This window comes from Etheostoma cragini, chromosome 15 (assembly GCF_013103735.1).
Source record: "Etheostoma cragini isolate CJK2018 chromosome 15, CSU_Ecrag_1.0, whole genome shotgun sequence".
Taxonomy (NCBI): domain Eukaryota; kingdom Metazoa; phylum Chordata; class Actinopteri; order Perciformes; family Percidae; genus Etheostoma; species Etheostoma cragini.
This window is the reverse complement of record NC_048421.1, coordinates 21,848,543-21,854,835: the sequence shown is the minus strand read 5'-3', so window position 1 is coordinate 21,854,835 and position 6,293 is coordinate 21,848,543. Positions and strand designations below refer to the sequence as shown.

The 6,293-nt window shown below is 43.6% G+C and overlaps 1 protein-coding gene across 3 annotated transcripts in view; it reads right to left on the bottom strand.

Moving 5' to 3' along the window:
• hoxb3a (homeobox B3a) overlaps positions 1–6,293 on the bottom strand; it is an 86,558-nt gene that overhangs the window by 53,708 nt on the left and 26,557 nt on the right. Inside the window, exons 1-2 of one of the 3 annotated variants that reach the window (XM_034894472.1) lie at positions 3,813–4,024; positions 190–446 (exon numbers count right to left, since the gene is read on the bottom strand). The exons of the other annotated variants lie outside the window; for them this stretch is intronic. The gene's annotated coding sequence lies outside the window, so the exon portion shown is untranslated. Of the gene's footprint in view, positions 1–189; positions 447–3,812; positions 4,025–6,293 lie in introns of those variants that run through there. 3 annotated transcript variants of the gene reach the window in all.

Sequence of the window (6,293 nt, the reverse complement as noted above, 5' to 3'; positions counted from 1 at the left end):
TGCGACAGCTCCTGCAACACGTGGTCTTCCCCTTCCTCCCAGCATGGGCAAAACACCTGCCACACACACACACACACACCCACATACACACACACGGTACGAGCTAGCAAGCGTACGTACACACACAGCGACATGCAAATGAGCCAGCTTCCTCTTATACAAGTCGATTTCTATTTTTTGTGTACTCACTCCTCTGTAGCTCGCGGATCCTCCTCTCCTTTCTGGTGTCATCGTCACATCAGCTTCAACCATTTTTTCATCTTGTTATGGTTATGAAATTTTGCTTTTATTTTCCTTCTTCTGCTTCTCTACGTCTCCAACACGTCGGCCGCAGTGTTCCATTCTCTTTTTCTCCATCCAGAGAGACATTAACAGCTCAGTTGTCCTTCTCTCTCTTCTGCCGACGCCACAGGTTTTTTTGACCTCTTCGGAATTCTTCTTGGTATCTTAAAAAAAAGAAATATCGCTGTCATTCCCGCGGACACCCCAGCTCACGTGCACGCACACGCGCAGAGACGGACACACTCCGGTAATGTGTAAACATGCCTGTATCCAAACCGCATTGCTCTCACTCCGCGTTTAACCAACCGCAATAATAGTTTATAGTTAGAACCACTTTAACGTTGATCATCCAGCAAAAAAACAAAACACGGCAACACGTCACCGTAACGTTGCGAGATCAGCACGGTGCGCTCCGTGCGTAAACCACGACAAAACAGGCGTTATATGATAAAGGAAACCCCCGTCACCGGTGGCCGTTCCAAGTGTTTCCCGGTGTTACAGCGAGCAGTTTGGGGCTGAAGGAGACCGAGCAGGGCTGCTGTGGAGACTGTGGGCTCTTTAAGGCACTAAGTGTTGTGTGTGTGTGCATGGACTCAAGTTTTCAAATTAATCTGCCAGTTTGGCACACTCTTTGTTTAACGGGCGAGGCGTGTCACTCCGCGTCCCCGGTACACATTTTAATATTGGTGAGACGCGCTGACCTCCCGTTCACCCCGAGAACAACCAAGCCTCTCTCTCTCTCCCTCCTCCTTCCTCGCCCCCCTCCCTTTTCCACACCCTTTCTTTCAGCCATTTCCACCTCTCGCGCACTCCCTTCTCTCCTTCATCCCCTCTTTCTGTCATTCTGTTCGTTACCCGTCCCTCTCTCCCTCTCTTCCCGTCATACCACATTGAGTTGGAGTCATTACTTTGAAGAAAAATGGTCAGTAGATGTGAAAGAAGGAGGGGGGTCTTTTTCTTTCTCTCTCTCACACAGATTTTCTTTTCTTCCAGGATCATTTCTCCCTTTCCCTTTGTTGCATAAATATAAATGACACCACCGTGCAGGCTGACATGTGAATAACCGCACCATCACTTCAGAGTCTTAAACATGAATATTTCGTAGAAACAAATGTGTTGTATTGCAGCTTAGTTCGTGTAAACCGTCTTTAGTGCTTTGAGCCGCGCGGAGATCAGACACGGAGGTATCAGGTGGATTTATATTGACGTTATTCGACTCTCTGCAACCCGCCGATGGAGTTTTATCGAGTTAACTGCAGCCATATGTCCACACTTATCCCTGCTCATTTCACTACTATTACTTTCCCTATATTTCCACATTTTATCACCGTGTCGGTTACAGAAAACAGATGTGCATTATTGTTGCTTATGTTCCATTTCGTTTTACATTATGCGTTTTCGTGAATAATAGCCTATAGGTGTTATTTAAAGACAAAGAAAGGGAACGCTACATTTTAAATCGAGTTAATCTGGTGAACTCAGGATGAACCTTTGGAGAAGGACGGAATCTGTAACTAAGTTATTCACCCATTAGTCTACCTTTTTAGTGTGTGTGTGTGTGTGTGTGTGTGTGTGTGTGGAGGGGGGAGCAGAGCCGTACCAGCCCATGCCAGCGCGTTTACGTCAATAAACGGATTATTTATTTACTGAATTATCATTTTGCTCATTTATGTGCGAGTCATTTCCCCTCCTCTCTGCCTGTCCCCCTATTTTAACCATGAAGCATAGCTCCAACAATATGTGTCCAGAAGGTTGCTATTCAACAGGAGCTGAGATTAAACGAGTTCAGATTGTGTGTTTCAATGATTGAGGTCAAAACTGTTTTTCAGATCAAACTGGATCAGCTACAACAAGTTCGGTTATTCGGCGATAATAAAACAAACATGGGGTAGTATTAGCCTTACTTATTGTATGGTTGTTTTCTCCACATTTGGTAAAGTTGGTGTGGATACATCCCTTGATATACAAGTTAATTTTCTGCAAAACATTCAATAGCAATCCCAACAAAACAAATCGAATTGCAATAATGTCTCAACAGCAATTTATAGGCTACTGTTACTTAACTTTAGGCTGACAGAAATAAAAATGAGAAAGATAGAAAGCAGGAGAAAAATGGTTTGAGACTCATTCTTCTCAGCTAGAAAAGTAAACAGGGCCAGACATTAATCTTGCAGTGGAAAAATCAGATAAGGAGAGTAATATTTTGTGGATGGTGCATGAGATAAGAGTTTATTTTGACAGGATGGTGCTGATAATGCTGAGGACAGGAAGAGCTCTGCTTTGCTAAACTCCCTCTCCAAAATGGTTTGGGGATTTATAAATAGCTGTTAGCTCCAAGCATAACACACCACTTCACATTTACACTAATATCTGGCTGTGCAGCGCGCACACACACACACACACACACACACACACACACACACACACACAACCACTAGCGTGGCCCTATTGTTTCCTATAACTTGTAGGCTATAGGCTATTATTGATAAATATTGATACAATGCATTTTTCATCAACATTAAGCTATAGACCGTCTCTGTAAAAAAAATCAATTTATTACAGAGGCAATAACTGTTTTTGGATTGTTGTTGCTAATAAAAGTGTTTTTTTTGTATCTGGGCCTTCTTGTGTACCTATTTTTTTTTTGGGGGGGGGACCAGGTCTAGTTTCAGGGGGTTTTGAAGGTTGATTTAATAATAAAGGTAATAGCATACGTTTCATTTTGGTTCCCCCTTTCCATAAGAACTTTGCCCATGGCAAAAGAAAGTGACTCATATGAAATACAAATGTTAGCTGGTGTGAACAAAATATGTAGCCAAACACCTGCACCCCCCCAGACAACACCACCTCCATGTCACCAAATACCTTCCGCCCTCCCACCACAACCTTCAACCCCTCCATTTTTCCTGTCTTTCTTCTCCCTTCATCTTGCTCTCTGTAACACTGCGGCGGCAGGAGGAGCTTTGCTTTTGTTACCGGGGAAGGGAAGGGGAGGTCAGACCTTCACCTCTCCTTTGCCTCCTGCTATCACTTCTCTCATCTGTACCCTCTCCCTACCTCTGCTCCTCTTACTCCTTCCCTCCCTCCCACTCTTTTTGCCTTTGACATACAGCAATTGGTCTGGAGTCGAGTGAGTGAGGATAAGCGAGGGCGGAACTCAAGCACGACGGTGAACTTTTGACCCTTCAACTCCGTGAACTTTCTGCTGTAGGCTGACTATTAGCTTGGACATCCCAGCCAGGCGGTTCTCTTGCTTCGGGCAGGAAGACAGAATGGCATAGGAAAGAGAAAAAACAGCTACAGTTGCCTCTACTACGTCTTCATTTACTTGCTAGCTTGAAAATTAGCCTGTTTTGTGCTTCGGACGTAGCATGTTGCTACTTAGCTTAGTGTTTGTTGTCCTCTCTCCGGCTAACAACAGCAGAGAAAAAAATACATAGGCAGCCATAAAGGAGGCAGCAAATTAAATGACAGCGCCTCCTTAAGTGGGTATTTTGGTATATTTCTCTCTTTACCTTAGGTGCACTCACCATTTATCAACTGCAAAAGACGACGAGAGTTCTGACAGTTGTGTATTTAGCTAAACAGCGAGGGAGAGACGCGGGGTTGTTGCAGGTTTTCGTCGGGTGGTAGGCCTATTCAAACGGACGGGGGCGCGTGCTGAGAGGGAGGCATGTACAGAGTGGGGCTCGTGCTCCTCGCTGTCCTGGTCTGAAGCGGGCTCTGGTGGCGGCGCGAGAGAGCTGCATTCTATGGGAAAATACAATCTTCAGGCACACATTGAAACCACTGGAGCACGGCTACTTTTCATTCCTTCTTGTTTGTGAAGGAAAAGGCCCCCAGGAAGTGGTGACTTTCAGGACAGAAACTAGCTTAATTTTAATTTGGCTACATCATTTGCTCTCAAGGCTACACGGAGCTATGACATAGCCTAGCCTACTAGCCTACTGATATCACAGCGGCAACGACACCCAAGCATATTTTCATTATAATAGATATTACAACGAATAATAGACTAATACTAGCCTATATTAGCCTAGTATTATTTTTATCATGATGATGATGATGATTATTATTAGCCTATTGTTGTTGTTGTTATCGTTAATAGGCCTATTATTATAATTATTGTTATTAGTAGGCTAGTAGTAGCCTAGTAGTAGTAGCCTAGTAATAGTAGGCCTAGTAGTAGGTCTAGTATTAGCCTAGTATATTTGCCCAACCTACAGGCCTTGATTATTAATATTATTATTATTATTATTATTATTATTATTATTATTAGTTGTAGTAGTAGTAGTAGTAAAGTAGTGTAGTAGTATTAGTAGTAGTTGTAGTACCCTAGTTTATTTGCCCAACCTACTCGCCTTGATATGCTATAAATAGCTGTTTTTAAACTGGCAATAACACTGACTGTACATGCACATGTTGTATAATTAATAAAATACTTTATATTTATTTATTTATTTATGTATTTATTAATGAACGTGGCATAACTTACAATTAAACGTGGCATAAATTACAATTAAACATAGGTAGACTAATAGGCCTAAATGACCAATAGGCCTAAATGTAACTACTAATAGGCCTAAATGTAACTATTTGAAATGTTATCGGCCTGTCATAACCCATATATAATGCAAATAAAAACTATTGCAGCTGTATTCCCAGTTTCACAAAGTGGCCTTGATAGAGGATTTCATTGACACGTTAAAAAAAAAAAAACATAAGAAAAAGCTTAATTTCCAGCAATCAACAGTGTCGGTGCAATTTAATTCATGCAGACATGAATAGATGTGGACACTTTTTTTCTCCACAAATGGCATTATGGTGTGTTATATTAGAATTACTGTCGTTTGCATAACACCCTGCTTTTTGGTGCTTGGTTGAACTGTCAGGTTACCGCTATTCGGCCAATCGGATTTAAATTGGGGAAGTTTTTGGTTTGTCTGAGGTAAACATCCTTTCCTTATTACCCGGAAATGGAGAACACTGACAGGCAAATAAAAGCAGCCAGTTGTTAATTCCTCTCCCCTATGCTGTAGAAACAAACACACAAACACACACACACGCATGGGGATGGGGGGTAGTGTGGTGCAGTACGCCATTTGCATTACTGCCTTGCGCGCCTGCGCGGCTCGAGTCTGTCTGCTGACCTCGCGGTGACTCTTAGCCATGCATTATTCATGAAGCGTGGCCGCGCGGTTCACCCCTATCAGTATGCAGAAGACATTAAGGCCTCGCAAATACCGATTTAAACGTAAAGCAATCACATGAGATGCTGCGAGGGAGGAAAGGGAAAGTAGCTCAGAGTGCTTGGGAGATTGCAGAGGACAGGGAATAGGTTATCTGCTCTTTTACGCATCACGATATCCCCACCTATAGATCCAATTCACAGAATAGACTTCTGTGTGAATACCAATACGCTGAAAATAGTTGAAATTGAATGAAATCACCTTACATTTTCAAATTGCGTCTGCGCAAAATTAGCACCAAAAGTGGCAAGCCTGCCATACAGTGCAGGAAAACACACACAAGACCTTCCCTTACCCGGGTCATCCCCCCCCCCACCAAAACACACCCCACTGACTCCCACACAAAGCCCGCGACTCTCTCACACACAGACAAACACACACCTTTGCAACGCACTGAACAAAAAAGGGCCAGCCGCGTCGCTTACTCACCCCACTCATCATCGCCAACACACAGACTGTAAAGCCGAACTCAGCGCATTGTGACAGCCTCGACAGGTTCAAAGGAGCAGCAAGCCCGTACACATAATACACATAATGGCGAGGAGAAGTGGCTCTGCATGCTGGAGCTGCCCTGTGTACATAAACGGGAAACAGATGACACACAGCGAACACAAAGGAGGCCTTAGAGCCGCATGCTGCACCTTCTCATGGGTGCCACAGCCTCTCTCTCACTTTACCTTTAAAGAATAGGAACTACATTTGGGTCACGAGTGTCATGTCCAGTCCCTGTGTGTGTCTCTGTGTGTGTGTGTGTGTGTGTGT